At 47.6% G+C, this 16,741-nt stretch overlaps 1 protein-coding gene across 7 annotated transcripts in view; it reads right to left on the reverse strand.

Moving 5' to 3' along the window:
- TBL1XR1 (TBL1X/Y related 1) overlaps nt 1-3,427 on the reverse strand; it is a 117,996-nt gene extending 114,569 nt beyond the window's left edge. For 4 of the 7 annotated variants that reach the window (XM_056358360.1, XM_056358357.1, XM_056358364.1 and 1 more), the window contains exon 1: nt 3,053-3,424. The gene's annotated coding sequence lies outside the window, so the exon portion shown is untranslated. Of the gene's footprint in view, nt 1-1,975; nt 2,014-3,052 lie in introns of those variants that run through there. The other 3 variants (XM_056358358.1, XM_056358366.1, XM_056358367.1) reach the window with 3 other exon arrangements.
- Between the last annotated feature and the right edge of the window lie 13,314 nt (nt 3,428-16,741).

Raw genomic sequence — 16,741 nt, forward strand, 5'->3', positions numbered from 1 at the left:
AGGAAGACACAGGCAAAGCAAGCGAAAACCCAGGGGTGGGGTGGCTACCTCTTGAGACTCCAGATGAGCAGAGGAACAGTATTAGGGAAGAAAAGGTGTCAAGCCTGCCACTGCCTCAGCCCTCCCCAAAACACTCAACAGTGCTGTGATACCAAAAAAGTAACGGTGTCATGAAAGATCCACATCCTATTGCCCACCGCTAATAGAAAACACACTTAACTTCTGTGAGCAACTTCACAGACATCTGCAGAGCTTATTCAACCGAACTAGACCGCTGATGTTCACAAAGTTGTGCGTGTTTCTTTACAGGACTTCCTGACTTCTGCACAATCACATCCTTGTAGGATGTGGGTCTTTACTGCCACTACAAAATTTATAACAGCAAACACATTCTGACTCAAATGTGAAGTCCATGTTAAATTAAATTCCAGAACCCAAATCGAGTTAGGTAAAATAACTCAGTTTTCTTTGCATTATTCAGATCTGTTCTTTCTAACTAAAAAGCATTACCTGAAAATAACATTATCAACAATTCTGACCATTTCCCCTAATCCATCCAGAGCCTCTTTATGCTTAGGGCTGTAGCACTTTTTTGAATCAAACTCCTTCATGATGGGAAAATGACTATGAAGTATTGCTCTTGGGTACTCAGCACCCATGCCTTACAACTTCAAAGCATTACACAAACATCAATACTTACTATATAGAGAGTAAAACTGGAAAAAGTATTCATATAAAAAAAACAAATGCACAGGAAAAAAATCATAACTACCTGTTTGAAGGGGAAAAAAGCTCAAGCAACAGAATCTCCTGTAATTAGTGCATTCTTTACGCTACACACATCCATTATGGCTGTGCATGTGTAAATGAACAAAAAACATAAACTCTTGCACAGTCTTAAAAAATTTAAAAAGCCCGAAAGCCAAACCCCAGCTCCTTTCATACATTTCAATTACATTTCCTTCCCCTTTCCTCGTGGAATGAGACCTAAGTATTTTCCAGGTGTTCTCAGTAACAGTTTGGGAGGCATGCCACCAAGTTCCCAAGACACTACCCCGCGAACCCTGTTCTCACGGAGACAAATCCACCTTCCCCTAAGAAAACTTCAGACAGTGACAGTGTACAGGCTCAGGTAATGTTAGGTAAATAATACAGTATGTTGCTATTCCTTTAGATCTTAACCAAAAGCAAAGTGGGAAAAAAAAAAATCACTACAAGAAACCACAGAAAGTTTACTATGATCACTTGCAGGGCACCACCTGCACCCTAAGCACCACCACCGTAACAGCGCAGCCCTTTTTTATTATGGCCAAGAGGAACAAAATCCTTCATATGCTCAGCCACAACCCACTTGCTTAAAAATTCAAAGACACACAACAGTTTGCAGAACCAGCCGTCATTTGAAATGTATTCTGAAAAGATGGTTAACACACGTGTCCGAAGGAAGGCCCCAAACCCAGCATAAGCCTCGTGGGGACAAGCCTTCAGGTTGCTCACAGCAAGACAAGGGCCCAAAACTGCCCAGTGCACCCAAAAGTTCAGGAACAACTCAACACCCAAACATCAAATTTGCAAATGGTGCCCTCTCCCTCGGAGGGACACAAACCACTACCACAGTAAACACTCAGCAGGTACAGGCCACCAACACCAAAGGACCTTGTTAATACGCTCAACATGCTCAGACATTTATTTTAGCACCACAGGATGGGATGTCAGACAAGCCCACAACATATATATATATACACTTTTTTTTTTTTAAAGCAACAAAGAATGGGTTCTCCTGATCATGCCTCTCATGCTTTAATAATAAAGAAGGAGTAAGTTTTGTGATCCCCCCCATAAATCAGTCCAGAATTTGATTTACACAGACAGGAAAACGAGGAAGTTGAGCACACTGGAGAGTAGTAAAAACTTCACCAGCAAACTTCACTTTCCTACACTGCGACCTACAAACCAAACTTTCCTCCAGACTCACGTGTCATCTGCAGCAACGAGCCTCTGCCATAAAGCACATATAAAGTTTGCTGTTCTGGGGGATAAAGCAAAAAGACAAGCGAGGGGAGACTTTTATTCTGTCAAGCTGCCTTAAAAGGAAATTCGGTGATGAAAGATTAAATTCACCTGGAACAACACGATAGAGTTAACCCTTTCGGGGGTACAACAATAATAACAAGGCACATCTTGCGGGACATACAGCCTCTTACCGCGAAAGCTACACATTGCATCAACCGTGCAAGCCTGTCTAGAAGGTGCAATGCACGGTTTGCACCAGGATTTCGGACAGGCACAAGCCCAGGAAGGGAGAGCCCCTGGGAAGAGCAAAAAAACCTGATTTTTTCCCCCAAAGCGCTCCCTGCCATCACCGGGTATTTCACGGTCGGCCCTCAACTTCACAGCAAAACTGATCAATAACTTGGGTCCTGGGGGAGGGGGGCAAACACCGGGTCCCCCCCAAAGAACGGCCGGGCTGGGCTGGGGCCCCTCCCCCGCTCGTTGGAGTTCACCCCCAGCCCAAACCCCCACCCCCCCCCACCCCCGCTTTCCCCCAACTCCCCTCCCCCCCCATAAGTAAATATGCGGGGAGGGGGAGGGGAAGGCGCTTCTCCACACAAATCAGGCTAAAAATAGGCCGCTCGCCATGGCTCCCGTGTGCCATTCGCTGCCGAGGCCGCCCCCCCCCCCCCCCCCAATATTAAATCCTTTTTAAAAAAAAAATGAGCCGGGTGGGGGGAGGGGAGGCCAGCAGCGCGGAGGGGGGGGGAGGGGAACAGGGGGTGCCGTTTGCTTCAAAAATAAAAAAAAAAGCACACCAAAAAAACACCACACACACATCCCCCAGCCCAGGGGAGCCCCCCCGCACCCCACTAGCATTATTAAAAATAAAACCACACAAAAAAGGGGGGGAGGGGCTGGGCTGAGGAAGAGGGGGGGCCGCGGCGGGCGTTAGGTGCCCATCCCCCACCCGCCTTCAACCGCCACAGAGACAAACGGGGCGACCCCCACCACCCCCGGCCCCTGCCCGCCCCGGCCCCGGCCCCGGCCCGCTCCTTACCTGGCGAGTGGCGGCGGGGCGGCTGCTCCCCCCGGCCTTGAGAATGGAGAAATCACCCTTGTTTGTCTCTCCTCCTTTTTTTTTTTTTTTTTTTTTATACAGCCATACAGATCTATATACACATCTGTGTGTGTCTCTGTGTGTGTGTGTGTGTACACACGTATACGTATCGCTAATATATATATATATATATATATTTTCAGCTGAGGTGTCCACACCAAGAGGAGGAGGGGAAAAAAAAACAGGGAGAAAAAAAAAAAACCAAACCAAAAACACCACCACACACACACAGGAGGAGGAAGAAAAAAAAATAACCAGCGAGTAGTGCTGTGATATTCAATTATATCCCGAGCCAGGGGCCGGGGGAGGGGAGGGTGGGGAGAGAGGGGGGGGGGGGTTAGAGATTAAGTCCCGAGGAAGGAGGGGGGAGGGAAAAAAAAAAAAAAAAAAAAAAAGTAATATCTCTGTCTGTCTGTGTGTGTGTGTGTGTGTGTGTGTGTGATTTAGATTGAGGAGGAATTGAGGCAGAATGTAAAAGCTGTTACTAAGGGAAGGAGCCAAGCGGCTCGGAGCAGCCAGCGGCCCTCAGACACTCCGCGCGGGGAGAGGGTGGCCAGCCGCACGGAAATGGGCGCCAGAGAACGCGCCGCCGCCGCTGAGGGAAGGACGGGAAGGAAGGGAAGGGAAGGGAGGGAAGGCAGGCGCGGAGCCGGGAGGCGAGGCCAGGCGAGGAGGAGCGGGACCGGCCTGCTGCGGCCGCCCGGCAAAACAAACCCGCCGCCCTGGCAGCGCGGGGGTCGGCGGCCGGGGCGGGGGGACCCCTTCCCCTCCCTCCCCCGCGCCCCCCCCGCACTCTCCGGGCAGGCGCAGCGGCGGCCGGGCGCGCTGAGGGGAGGCGGCGCGGGGAGCCCGCCCGCCGCCCTGGCGGGAAGGGGAGCGGGGGAGCCCGCCCGGGCCTGCTGCTGCGCGGGGCCTGCGCCCGGGGGCGGTGCGGGCCGGGGGCTCCAGGGATGCCATTAATGCGCTCCGCAGCCAGCAGCGCTTGTGTAAACGCAGGACGGAACGCGGCGGGGTTACATATTTCTTTTGGGGTTTTGGGGGGTTCTTGGTTTTATGTGCAGCGCGTCGTGGTCGGCCATGGTGCCTGGCTCTCACAGCCTGCGCCGGCACCGCCTCTGCTCTGTGACTTTACCGAAAATAATCCTCTACAGTAATAATACTGTGCCCTACCTGTGTGCTGTCATTCATTTTCAGAATGGAAATGCTAGTTCTCACGTATATCGCTGGTTTGTTTATTTTTTAAGGCAAGCTTCGTTAATTGAAACCATGTTCAGCACCAGGCAGCCCTTTCCATCTTAAAATGTTTTTGCAATAGCGTTTCATGCTCTTGGGCGTTGGTCCAGCGCTCTCATGCCCGGACATTGGCACTCATGGCGAGTCCCAGTGACCACAAACCATGCGCGGATCTGATGGCAGCATGAGAAGTCACCCCTGCTTGTGCCAGAGGCGCCACACGCATAAAGCCAGGCCTGATGCTGCCGAGCTGGGCCTCCACATCACCGCACTGCTGCAGAACTTGCTGTTACTTCAGCTGGCAGAAAGGGAAAGTAGAGAGATGGCAATAAATGTAGCTCTTTTGTTTTGCCTTTTTTTTTTTTTTTTTTTTTTTTTTTTTTTTGAGCCTGTGAACACAGCTCCGAGTTGCCGGAGCATGATGCTGGTCCTAAGGTGGAAGTTCAGGAGGTAAGGGTGGGTTTTAGTTTCAGCCTAACAGCTGGGATGTACCATGGGCAGATTTCACCTGCCTGAGCTTCACCTCACAAGCTGGTGGGACCTCAAGACTCCTTGGTGAAAGCAGATGTGTGGGTCTCTCTGGGCCTCAGATCACCTCACAGTGCTCATTTTCTTCAGGACTAGGCCCATGCACTTTTCCTTCTTTTATGAAGAGCAATATTTAAATACTTGGAAAAAACAGATTACTATTTTTTTTTCATTGCAAATCATTTAATTCTGAGAAAACCCTGGGCCTTTAATCCATTTGCTTGAACAGGTCTGAGTTACGTGAGGAAACCAAAGTCTCTCTATAAAGCCAGGGAGCATATTTGTAATTGCAAGCCACTTGATGTTCAATGTTTATTTCTCTAACTATTTTTATGGCCCAAGTTGGCACCTTTCTCTTCTTGATAATAGTGTATGGGTTGTCTGCTTTAGGTATGTAGAGAGGCGATAATTGTTGAAGACCATATCCAGGCCAATTCCAAAATGTGACCACTTTGCTGAAAGTTGGGAAATCTAAAAGGCACCAAAAAAGCGGCAAGGGACTCAACAGTTTCTGGCATTGTAATCTCAGATCTGTCCATACTTCTGAAGGAGTTCAACCTCTTGATACTCCGAATGATTGATTTCACAGGTAACAGAAGATAAGCAATAACAGTGGGTGGAGGAAGGGGGAATGGGAGTGTGCACATAGCCCAAGGCAAGAGGAAGGAAGATAAGGGCCCTCTTACAGGGGACTGTGGGACACCGGGAGCCTGACCGAGGGTATGGGAGGAGCTGTGAGAAGTCCATGAAACAAGAGCTGAAGGTGTAACGTTCAGCAGGCTGTGTGAGAAACCGAGGAGGGAAAACCCCTCATATGTGCATTGTTAGGCCCACAGGAACTGCAAACACTGTCTTCCCATCCATCTGCTGAGCAGTGCCAACGTGCTGAACTGAAGTCATCTGGCTGAAGGTTTCCATGGTCTAGTGTTCTCTAAATGTTCGGTCACAACTCCAGGGTGCCAGGTCTCATTTTTAACATGATGAGGTACTCAGCTGGGTGATTACCTGAGTACACGCTCTGCTCTGCAGAATCTACAGAGTGCATTCGGGCAGATTGATGCTTTAATAATTTTACCCCATCCATTTTTTTCTGGTTTCCCTTTCTTTATGAAGGTGTATGCCCCACAGGATTGCACAAAGGCCTTACTTTCCTGATGAGCTTTAGACTTTGTAGTTCCATTGCCCAAATATGCAGCTGGGCTTAGAGTTACAGGGGCCACTTCCAGAGCGTATGAGGGTGGGAGGTTCTCACTGTCAGAGGTTTCCAAGAACAGATATTGGGTAACACAGGGCAGTTGAGCAGGTTGTGGTTTACGGCAGGTTCAGTGAGCAAGCCGAGCTTAGGGAGTTGGTTTTGCCTTGAGCCGGGAGAGGCACTTTTAAACAGTAAGTGTTGTTAACATTCCCTTCCTCAAAGTCCTAGTAGCCTTCCCCAAAGTCCTAGTAGTGAGAAAGACGGGACCAAACACTAACTTTTGGGTGTAGAATTGGGGCAGGTCTGAGGTCTTGGTTCAACCATGTCTTTGAATAAAAGCATGCCTTCAAAGTGCTTCGGCAACACATCTGCTCACCTTCCATGGCTCTGCCATCCCAACTACTGGAGAGTCTTCTCATGGCCATATTTGTAAGACACATCCTTAAAATAGTTGAAATTACTTGTAACAACGGGTGCTCGGCCTACTGAGCACATATAAGCAAATATTTGCAATAACTGGGCCAGTGTTTGCACAGCACCAAGCACACTGCCTGGACTCCATAAATAATAATACTTGGCACTCACAGAGTGGTTTCCATTTTCAAAGCACTTTAGTCATAACCCTTGACACCTATATGGCCTTTTACATCTTTACAAGAATTAATTAATCCTCACAGTGTCCTGTGAGATAGGTATGCACTGCAATAATAACAATAACAACAATTAATAATTCATGCATTCTACTCAAAAATCACTTCAGGGATTAAAATGCATCTGTAATACTTGTTTTTTATTAACATTTTCCAGCAAATAATAAAAGCCATGGTATTGTGTTAAATCTATATAATATCTACCCATAAATCTTTTGCAAATCGGGGTGAGACTGAAGGCCCAGTGAGATACCAGTACGTCTGTAGGAACTGGATGACTGACTTCAGAAAAACAAGTTCAAGCCTGGTCTACCATGCGGTCTAGGTGCCAGAATGAAAATCGCCACGCATGGCAACCCATAAGTAAATACCAGCGAAGCAGGAAGGCTCTTTGTTCATTTTTAGTTCTTGTTTATGCAAAGGCTCCCTCAGTCGCAGCCTGCGTTACGGGACCCCAACCTATATAAACTTGGCACCAAGAAAATGCAGGCACTTACTGGGTGAGAAATGGCAGTGACTCAGCACTGCGTTGTGCAACAGGGAGAGCAGGGACAAGTCTGGCCAGCACCGGGGCAAACCCTTCCCCTCATAAAAATTACCATAGTGCCTTTGATATGCAGGCAAACCCCAGTTAAACCTGATATTTAAACAAGCGGGACTTAAACCCGGTTGACTTAAACAGAAGAACCGGCAGGCTCCCACCAGGCGAGCACGCTGGCTCTGGGCTTTCCCGGGGCGGAGGAAGGACTGGGTGCTGGAATCAGGCTCCCTGCATGGACGGTTCCCCATGAAGATACTTGTTTCAGTTTGCGTCCAGAAGTGGATTAATGTAAACCACAAAGGCACCTTAGTCCTAATAATGCTGCCATGCCAGAAAACAGTGGGAAAGAGTACAGAGATAGGTACACCCACACCCTAGCCCCTAGCAATCTCACCATGACTTCCCCGTGTCTGCAAGCCCTGAACCTGCAGCACTGAACAGTTAGGGCCAGTGGCCTTCATACTCCAAGACTTATTTTTTCCCTTAATATGAAGAAGATACCAACTTGAACAAAACAACCTCTACATTATTTGTCTTCGTGTTGTGCATAGTGAGAAAGGAAATGGACGCTGACCCATCTGAAGGGCCTGGGTTTTATTCTTTTTGCAGCTGCTGACAATGACTGTTTGCAGGAGAGGACATGCTGGGCAAGGGACTTGTTTTTGAGTAGAGGGCATCTCCTGCCACTACCTAGGCATACAAATTCATCAGTAATTGATCAGCGGACACGTGGTAAAACATGTCTAACATTGGTGAGTAACGTGCCTGTAGCACTACTCTTATTTTTATCAGTTGCCTTTAAGTATACACACACAGATACGTTGTAGATCTCCGTAAGGCAGAGAGGATTCAATCCCAAAACAATCACCTCATTGATACAGTCGCTTAGATCAATCTTGGGGGCTTCTGCTTCCCAGAATAAACCGCAAGAGTGGAGGAACAGCATGACCAGGTGAATAGTCCCTCATTCATAGACAGCTGACGAACTCTGTGATCCAAAGCCATAAAGCGGCTCTTTCAGAAATTCCAGGACACAAGTTACGCCGCTTAGAGCACGTTTAGCCCTGCTGTAAATTGGTGGTGGTAAGACACGTGATTAGCATCTCCCTGGTCAACAGAGCTTCCACAGGGCACGAACCGCCCATCCCAGCCCTCCTGCACAGGGGCAGTTCCATGTTTCTGTTTTTAAGAGCTACCACCAGACCCCCAAAAAAACCAGCATAGCCCACAGGTGACAAAGTTAAAAACTGCTGCTGCGGGATTGGGAAATGCACCAAAGCCCTTGGTCTTACTGGGTTATTGCTGCTGACCTCCTGCCCAGAGGCACAGCATGCCCTAAAGGCTTCAAGAGGAACACAAACGTGTGCATGACGTGTCACACCAAGGAGAGATTTCAGCTTAGTGCCAGAGGAATATATTTTAAAAGAAAAAGTGAGAGAAGCAGAGAAGAAATGCCAGCTATCTGCCCCTTCAAGCAAGGGCTCCTGCACCTTGCCTTGCTGCAGGAGAACGGCTGCTCCCACCGGCACACTCTTTTTTTTTTTTTTTTTTTTTTTTTTGAGAGGAAAAGCAATGTTTGTTGCTGCGGTTGTGGGGCCTCCCTGCCCACGGAGGGCTGCCACTGTCCCCCTGGGCTCCCCAAATGGTTTGTGGCACAAGAGGGAGGATGAAGCAAAAGCTGCCCCGGGGCCACCAGCCAGCAGGGTTAGTGTCTTGCTGAAAGCCCTGAATGTCACCCCTTGCCCCCTGGAACCTGGCCCCGGGAGGATCTGCGAATGCTTTGCACAGTTGTGAAGCGGAGGAGAAAAACAAGTGAACGACAGGAGCTGACTGCGGGAAGCAGCAGGGGCTGACCCCAGCAGATTTAGCTGTGGCAGGTGCAGAGCTGTAGTTTCAGCATGAAATGGGGCTGTTTCCTCACCAGGTGATGCGCTGACGGTGGGTACCATGACAGCAGGCAGGCTGTTGTCAAACAGCCTCTCCACCAGCACACCCAGCAACGCAAGGCTAGACTGCCTCGGAGTTCCTGTAGTAATTAGTTTAGACACAGCGAGCCGAGTTAGAAGCATGGGAAGAAATTTATTTTTTGGCTTTAATCACTCTCTGAGGATTTTTTTTACTTTTTTTTTTTTTTTTTTACTTTTTTTTTGCAGTTGGATATGTAAATCCACATTTCTTAAAATGGAAAAAAAATGTTACTTCTTAAATAGAAATAGCAAAGAGGGCCCTGTTCACTCCATGGTTATGGCAAGGCTCCCTTCACAGCAGGGTTGTAACTCAGATGTTATGTCCTACAATGGCTGAGCAAATCCAAACTTGTTTTAGTTTAACAAGGTTACGAAAAAGGGTGTGTACCAGCTGCCATCGCACACCTCTGAAGTTTCAAGCAAGACCTATCTGGCTCTTGTGTGAGACCAAAACCGATTATCTCACAGGGCCAGGATGCGGTTGCAAAAATTCAGTATTCTAAGTGTCATCGTGATTCATAATATAATCTACATTACTCGGCGCAATTCCTGTGGAGTAAATAAAAACAGAAGTACAAAAGGTGTAATACTTGTTAGATATTTACCTTTATCTCTGTCACGTACTATTTTAATATTTCCTGGCAGTCCAGGAATCTGGCCAACTTGAAGCGGATCCCTTTTTCTTGCCCATACTTAAAGCCCTGCTTTTCTTTCATTATACCTACATTGTTCTGGTTCTTTCTGTGAGCGGAGGATGGAGCCAGCACTGTGTGCTCCCCGATCAGAGTCCTGAAAGACTCCTGTGGCCTTCAGCAAGCTGTTTATTATCAGGGCATGAGCTTCCATCTATAGAGAGAGAGGACTAACACAGACAGCTACTAATGATGATGATATTATTGTTAACACATAATTATCTATCTCACAAGAAAATTGGGAGGGTAAATTAGTGTTTCTAAAGTATTTTAAAGATGATATTACTATTTATGCGAGGGCTACGTCCCTAGGACAGCAATTGTTGAAATCCACCTTCTAATTAGGCTTTGCTAACGATAGTGTCAAAAAGGTTTAGAAAAAAATGTATCAATAGCTACATTTAAAAGTCCCTGATTTTTTTTTTTTCTTATTATATTATTGGTACCAGCTGTTTTCCTGTAGATAGATATGCTATATCCACCAGACATTAAGCATTGTTTTCTGGTATATTAAATGTAAAATGAATGCAGTACATGGTAGCACCAAAGGACACCCTGCAGTATGTTACAGACAACTTGCTCCAGCGATTAAAGCCCTTTAAGTCAACCGAGGTTTTGCAGTTGCTGGGTTGGTTTTTTTTTTCCCCACCCTGCTGGGCTAGGATTTCATCCTGAATCTCCAAGCCTTGTCTTCCACTGCACATCACTGATGTGCTTAACACTCAATTAAAGTGCACCCTGGATTTATTTTATACGATCCCTTAGCTGTGAAGGGGTGATTGCAGGTACTCATCAGAAGGAGCTGATTGCGGCGCAAGTCCAGCCAGAAGGATGACTTTGCTGAGGCTGCCCATATTTCCCCGTTCTCAGTCAGTTATCTACATTTTGTTGAACATCTAAATCTTTCCGTTTTATTCTTGAGGACTTCTGATAACGTATCAAACTTCCCTGAGCCGGTTGTAACCTTCACCCCCTCTGATGCATACCACGACAGCGTTAACTGTAAATAGCTGCAGTAGATTAAGCAGCATATTTCCACACAACATTTCCAATGTTTTGTGGCCAAATTTTATGAGCTGTGTGAGCATGCTGTGTAACATTTCTAGCAGGTACATAAAACACTTTGGGGTATATACAGAAAGAGACATTTGACTGGGTAGACCTGTGCATTAGCAATAGCTCTCCATCTTTCACGGTGTCTAGATGTGTGCCATAACATGAGACCAAAGGAGACACACACACACACACACACAGAGGGACAGAAAAAAAAACCCCAAAGCACACAGTGGAAGAATGAACTGAGAATTATTTCCTCAGCTGAGCCAATATTTCCTACAACACAGCTTTCTGTGACTCAGCCTTTTTGTGCCACAGAACTTAAAATAGCAAAAGTGAGATAACAGTAGGCTTGTTGGAAATAGAAATTTTCAAGGGATTTAAAAAAAAAAAAAAAAAAAAAAAAAGGAAAAAAATCTTTTGGACCGAAAGAGCGGTGATGAGCATGGCAGTGATCTACTGGTAATAGATTACTCTAAAAATATATCAGATAATCCTAAAAAAGCAGTGATGTTTATCTGAGATTGTAAAACATGGAAAATTCCAGGTATGTGGGAAGCCCACCATGGGGATTTCAGCAGCTCCCCATCCCTCCTGCTGCGCTGAGGGCAGAGCATGCAGCACCCCAACTCTTTTCTCTTTCTCCTTCTCTGGTAAGCAGGAGTGGTTTTATACCAATCCCAGCACCTCATTTAATTCTGCTTACACTGCTGAGAAGCCCTGGGCCAGCAGAGAGGAACCTCAGGCAAATTCCACACTGATTTCACATAGTTCAGGACAAGGCTTAATAAATACAGAGGCAGAGTGAAACAGGGGATGGGCTAGAAATTATGCAGACTTGCTGGCCACATCCCAGCCTTCAGTGGTTCTTCAAGGGCTGTGCCTGCCAGAAATGAGTTTAAAGTCTGTATGAAATGCATCCCCCACCAAACCCATCAGCTTCCCTATTTGCTTACGTGATGTGCAGCGCACCCAGGTAGGATAGTTCCCACTGAGAGCAAAGATCATGTGCCCGCCGGTAATTCTGCACCTTCAACTAGAAGCAATTAGCATGCAAGACGAGTGGAACCCCGCCCTGGCCTGTTTAAAAATTAAGATCATTATTAAAATGGACCAGTAAATAAAAAAGGTACTCCATGCTTTCCAGCTTTCTGCAGAGCTGGCATTGTCTCTTCCATTACTGGCTTAATGAAGTCTCCCCTACAAGCACCCTGTCCACCTCGGATTTCATTCGCTTGCTCACAGAACACGGATCATTCCCTCCGTTTCCCTCTATTTCGGTTCCAAGTGTAACATTTGCTAACTTAACTGGACACGGGGCATTTTGCAAAGAAGTGGCCCCATGCAGATACATGACATTTGTCTTTTTATTTTTCATTTCTCCCCAACAAGCTCAGGTCCCATCCTGCAAGGTGCTGGGCAGAGACAGCTACACCAGATGTGTAGTATCAGCAAACAAAGCTGAGGATGTGGATACCACCCAGCTTTACACAGCAGGTTGTTTTTAAGGCTAAGAGCAAAACCTCCATCTCCTGAGCCTCGTTGAGGGGAGGCTCACTCGGGCCAGGCTGTGTCTCAGCCTTCAAGCCCTGTGTTTCTGTGCAAGCGCCTTCTCCCTCTCCCTTGCTCAGGAATTTTTATTTTAAAAAGTCTACGAGGACATAAAAAACTTTTCATTTCCCACATCCTGTCATTAAGCAGCTGTACTCCAAACAATGAATGATGACAAAACAAAGCAGCAGTTTTAACTGAAGCAGGATTACACTTGGCATCGCTATTTGTTATGTGGCTTACTGGACAGCAAGACAAATGTGTACTTCTGCTACCCTTTCCCGCTGCCAGCTCTGTCCCCTATTAATACATAATGGCATGATTGGAGGGAGCACCGTAGCCAAAGCAGCTGCAGGATGAGACCCCAGGAAAAAAATAATCAAATGACGTCTGGGCCAGCAAGGGCTGGGGGTCTGCAGTCTTGGATGCGACCCTTGGTTCCTCTGGGCTGGGTTCTCACCTCCGGCACTGTCACGGCACCATCTGATGCTTCAGCAGGAAGAAAAAGATTCACACAAAGCTTCTGGCCCCCTGGTGCTCCTGTGTACGTTCGGGGAGATGGCTGTCCTGACCTGGGAGGGATTGGCTCACCAGAGAATTTGAACCAAGATCCTGCCCTGTTGCATTGCATTATTCTCTACCAAGTACAGTGAAAACATAACCAACCCACGCCTGATTAATTATCACAGAGTACCTGCAGAGATTTAAGTAATATCACACTTTGCTCGTGTATCCTCTAAAGCCTTGCTGGTAATGATGATACATTGCTGTTAACAGTAATGCCATTTAGAAACGGGAGGTACAAAAATATTCGCCAAGGATGCTGCCAGCTTTACACAAATTGATGTGAATGTACAATCATGTTACTCCGCACTAACGTGGTACTTGTAAACAAAGAGGCTCCAATTGCTGTACCCATCAGGGCAGGCAGCTCCCACCCAGGCAGGAGGCTGCTGAGCGTGGCGGTATCTATGCAGTGAGCGTGAGCCCCATCAGGGGGTTCAGCTCCATGGACAAAGCCGGTCAGGATGGAGGTGGGATCCTGCTCACACCACCTCCTCCCCCAGCCCAGCCCCAGGCTTGCACGATGGCACCCAGGACCCCTAGGTGGTAGCCCAGCTCATGGCCGGGGGACATACTCTGCACGTACAAAGCAACATTGAGCAATGCCTGCTTGGAAACGCTCTTGGTTCCTTCTGGATAGTCTTTCCATGCAAACACAAGACCCATTCAGCCTGGGTCGCGTCTGCAGGCCATGAGGAGTCAATGGGATCATTCATGTTCTGAAAGCCACGCGCACACTCAAGTTGTTCCTTTGGCAGTGGCCCGGGCTGACGCTGCTGTGTGCTTCCAGCCCCCACCATTTCAGCATTTGCACGTATCCCACCTCCCGTGAGGTCCAGAGGACTTCTGTAAACATAAATAATGGCAACATTATGGCCTCTTTTCAAGTCCAAGATCGCAAATGGTATTTCTATTTACTATTGAGCATCTATTTATTCATCAAATGCATTAGAAAATCCATTAAAGAGGAAATTAGGTACCTAATGACCTGCACCTGATATCATTTGAACCCAGTGTTTCAGATACAGGCATCGAAGTAGTTCAATGCTTGCATCTAATCTCATCTGATGACTCACTTGAGGTGGGAAGCAGCGTGATGAGACAGCCTTATCAACCCTCCACACCAGTAACCTGCTGGCAGAAAGCACAGCCACAGGGCTGAGCGCGGCTGCCTTGCAGGCGGGGGGGCAGCAGGGGCAGCGCCAGGGCAGGGTGGGAGCACGGGCAGCGGCTGCCTGCTGAGAGCCACTCTGCCGGGGACCAGCAAAGGAAGGGACGGCACAGTCTGCTGCGGCACGCGTGCATGTATAGAATAGGTATATGAGAAAGCAGGAGCAAACTGCAGCAGATCTGCCTCATAGGTCTGTCTGTCCTGAAGCTGCAGTGGGGACAGTGACTGACCTCTGGCTCTGTGGGGACTCACAACTCAAGGACAAGATGATTACAGAATCACAGACTGGTTTGGGTTGGCAGGGACCTTAAAGATCATCTAGTTCCAATCCCCCTGCCACGGGCAGGGACACCTTCCGCTAACCCAGGTTGCTCAAAGCGCCGTCCAGCCTGGCCTTGAACACGGCCAGGGATGGGGCATCCACAGCTTTCCCTCTTGCCGATGACACCAAGTGGCACTTTGCTGTAGCTAGACCTGATGTTTAAGCAGCAACTTGCCCTCAATCTTCACAGCAGCTCTGAGTTGGCACGCCCCCGGCTTCTTCGTGTTCTGCCATCGCGGCACTACAAGCAAGGACAGGTTTTCTGATAGAGATTTGGGATGGAAAGTCCTTTCAAACAGCCGACAGCAGCCAGGCTTCCTAATCTTACAATTTGCAGTGAGCTCCGTAAATTGTTTGAGTGCCAGTGTTGTTGTATATATAAATCTATACACGAACTGTGTCTTTGTGCTGCTCCATTTCATTAAACAAGCCAAACAATTCAATAGCTGGTTTTATGCCTCCAGGCACTTGGGTCATCTTTGGTTTTTACTCATCTCGGAGTTCATATTTGCAATAAACTGCTTTTCTCCCTGGCAGGACAAGGAGATAACACAAGCCATAAAACCTTCTCCAGTGAGATGGCTCCCACCAGCACGGAGGCGAGAATGGGCAGGGCTGGGTCTCCCCTTGCATCACACCTCTCCCTTTGTCAGCATCCACATCCAAGGGGAGCTTCATCCCCAAATCTCCACCTTTAGTTTAGTGTGGCAGCAGAAGCCAGGCCAGAATTTAGCCCCCCTGACACCGCTACATCCTTCATTCCCCTTCCAGAAATATAACGCAGCAAGTCCTTCCCTTCCTTGGCTATACAGCAGTGCTGTTTGCTTCCTCCACACCCCAGCAAGGAAGATTTTGCAGCCTTTAAATGAACTGAAAAAATCTGGGCTAGGAGCTCATTCCCACAGCTCAGAGCTTCTCACACACTGAATCCCCATCGCTTTCAACAGGGTCTGAGATAGTTTTGTGAGCAACTACCTTAGAGCTGCAAAAGATTTAAGGCTTTCTAATAAATGCTGTGTCCCCTCGCTTTACTGCGCAGAGACACACACAAACTGCATTATTCTAATTCCCTGCTAAGCCTTCTAACTCCGTCTTACATCATACAATATAATCAGCCATTTGGCCCCGAGTCAGTATTTCCATGAAGCAGCGTCAGTGTAAAAAGCTTTCAAGGCACTGGGATTGTTTTTGCTTCTGTAATGCTTTAAAAATGCTATATCTTGGGACTAAAGAATATTCAGTGGAAATGCAGCATTTCTGGATGCCTTTCAGTTCTCACATCTGAAATGCTGGCGTGGAGAAGAAAATTGTTCCCATATTTGAGCTTGGTACCAAAACATCAAGTTTTTGTTTGTGAAGTTTATGAAAACAAATGACTATAGACTTGGATATATTAATCACGGAGAAATCAAAACAGCTCGATAGGACTGTCTAGCATCCTTTGTACTTTACATAGACAGTGATAGGTTGCTGTTTACCAGTGGCCACATTTTGGGCCATACCAGATTAAAGCAATTGAAACTGTTTGCATGTGTATTCAAAACTCAGAGCAGTGCTGGTGCATGCCCATATCCCGGCCAGCGTTGGCTTCATGTGCAGGCACGGCAGCTGCCTACAGTATGCTTACCCAGAAACATGCCCAGGTACCCTATACCTAGACTATATATGGAACAAATCTTCATCTATACCAGGTACCTGCCTGAGAACTGCTGGGTTTTGCAGCACGCCATGAGTCACTGGTGCCCTTCACCCCCTCCCCATGCTGAGCCACTGTGAGATGAGTGGGACCAGTCCGTGGCCTGGGTCTGCCCCCAACAGCTTTGCCCGTTCTTAAGGGGCAAGTGAACACGCTGCATGGTGGGGGCTGCTAGCAGGCACCCAAGTACCCATCCTGAGCCCATCAGGATGCGACCAGCCTGGCATCCAAACACCAGAGCCCGTGGGTGAAAGAATCCCTTTAGGGGATCTTTGAGGATCCCTTTAGGGATCCCCTTTTAGCCAGTCTACAGGAATGTATTCCAGTTTCTCAGCAGACACGTCCCACCACCCTATCCCTATCCATAATGGCACTTAGGTGCCATCGAACACAGCAAGGGGACGCAGATGTCACATTGTCTGTGTTGCTTGACCACTGATAAATGTATTGGTCATCGCTGCTT

Source organism: Falco biarmicus, chromosome 13, assembly GCF_023638135.1.
Source record: "Falco biarmicus isolate bFalBia1 chromosome 13, bFalBia1.pri, whole genome shotgun sequence".
Lineage (NCBI taxonomy): Eukaryota > Metazoa > Chordata > Aves > Falconiformes > Falconidae > Falco > Falco biarmicus.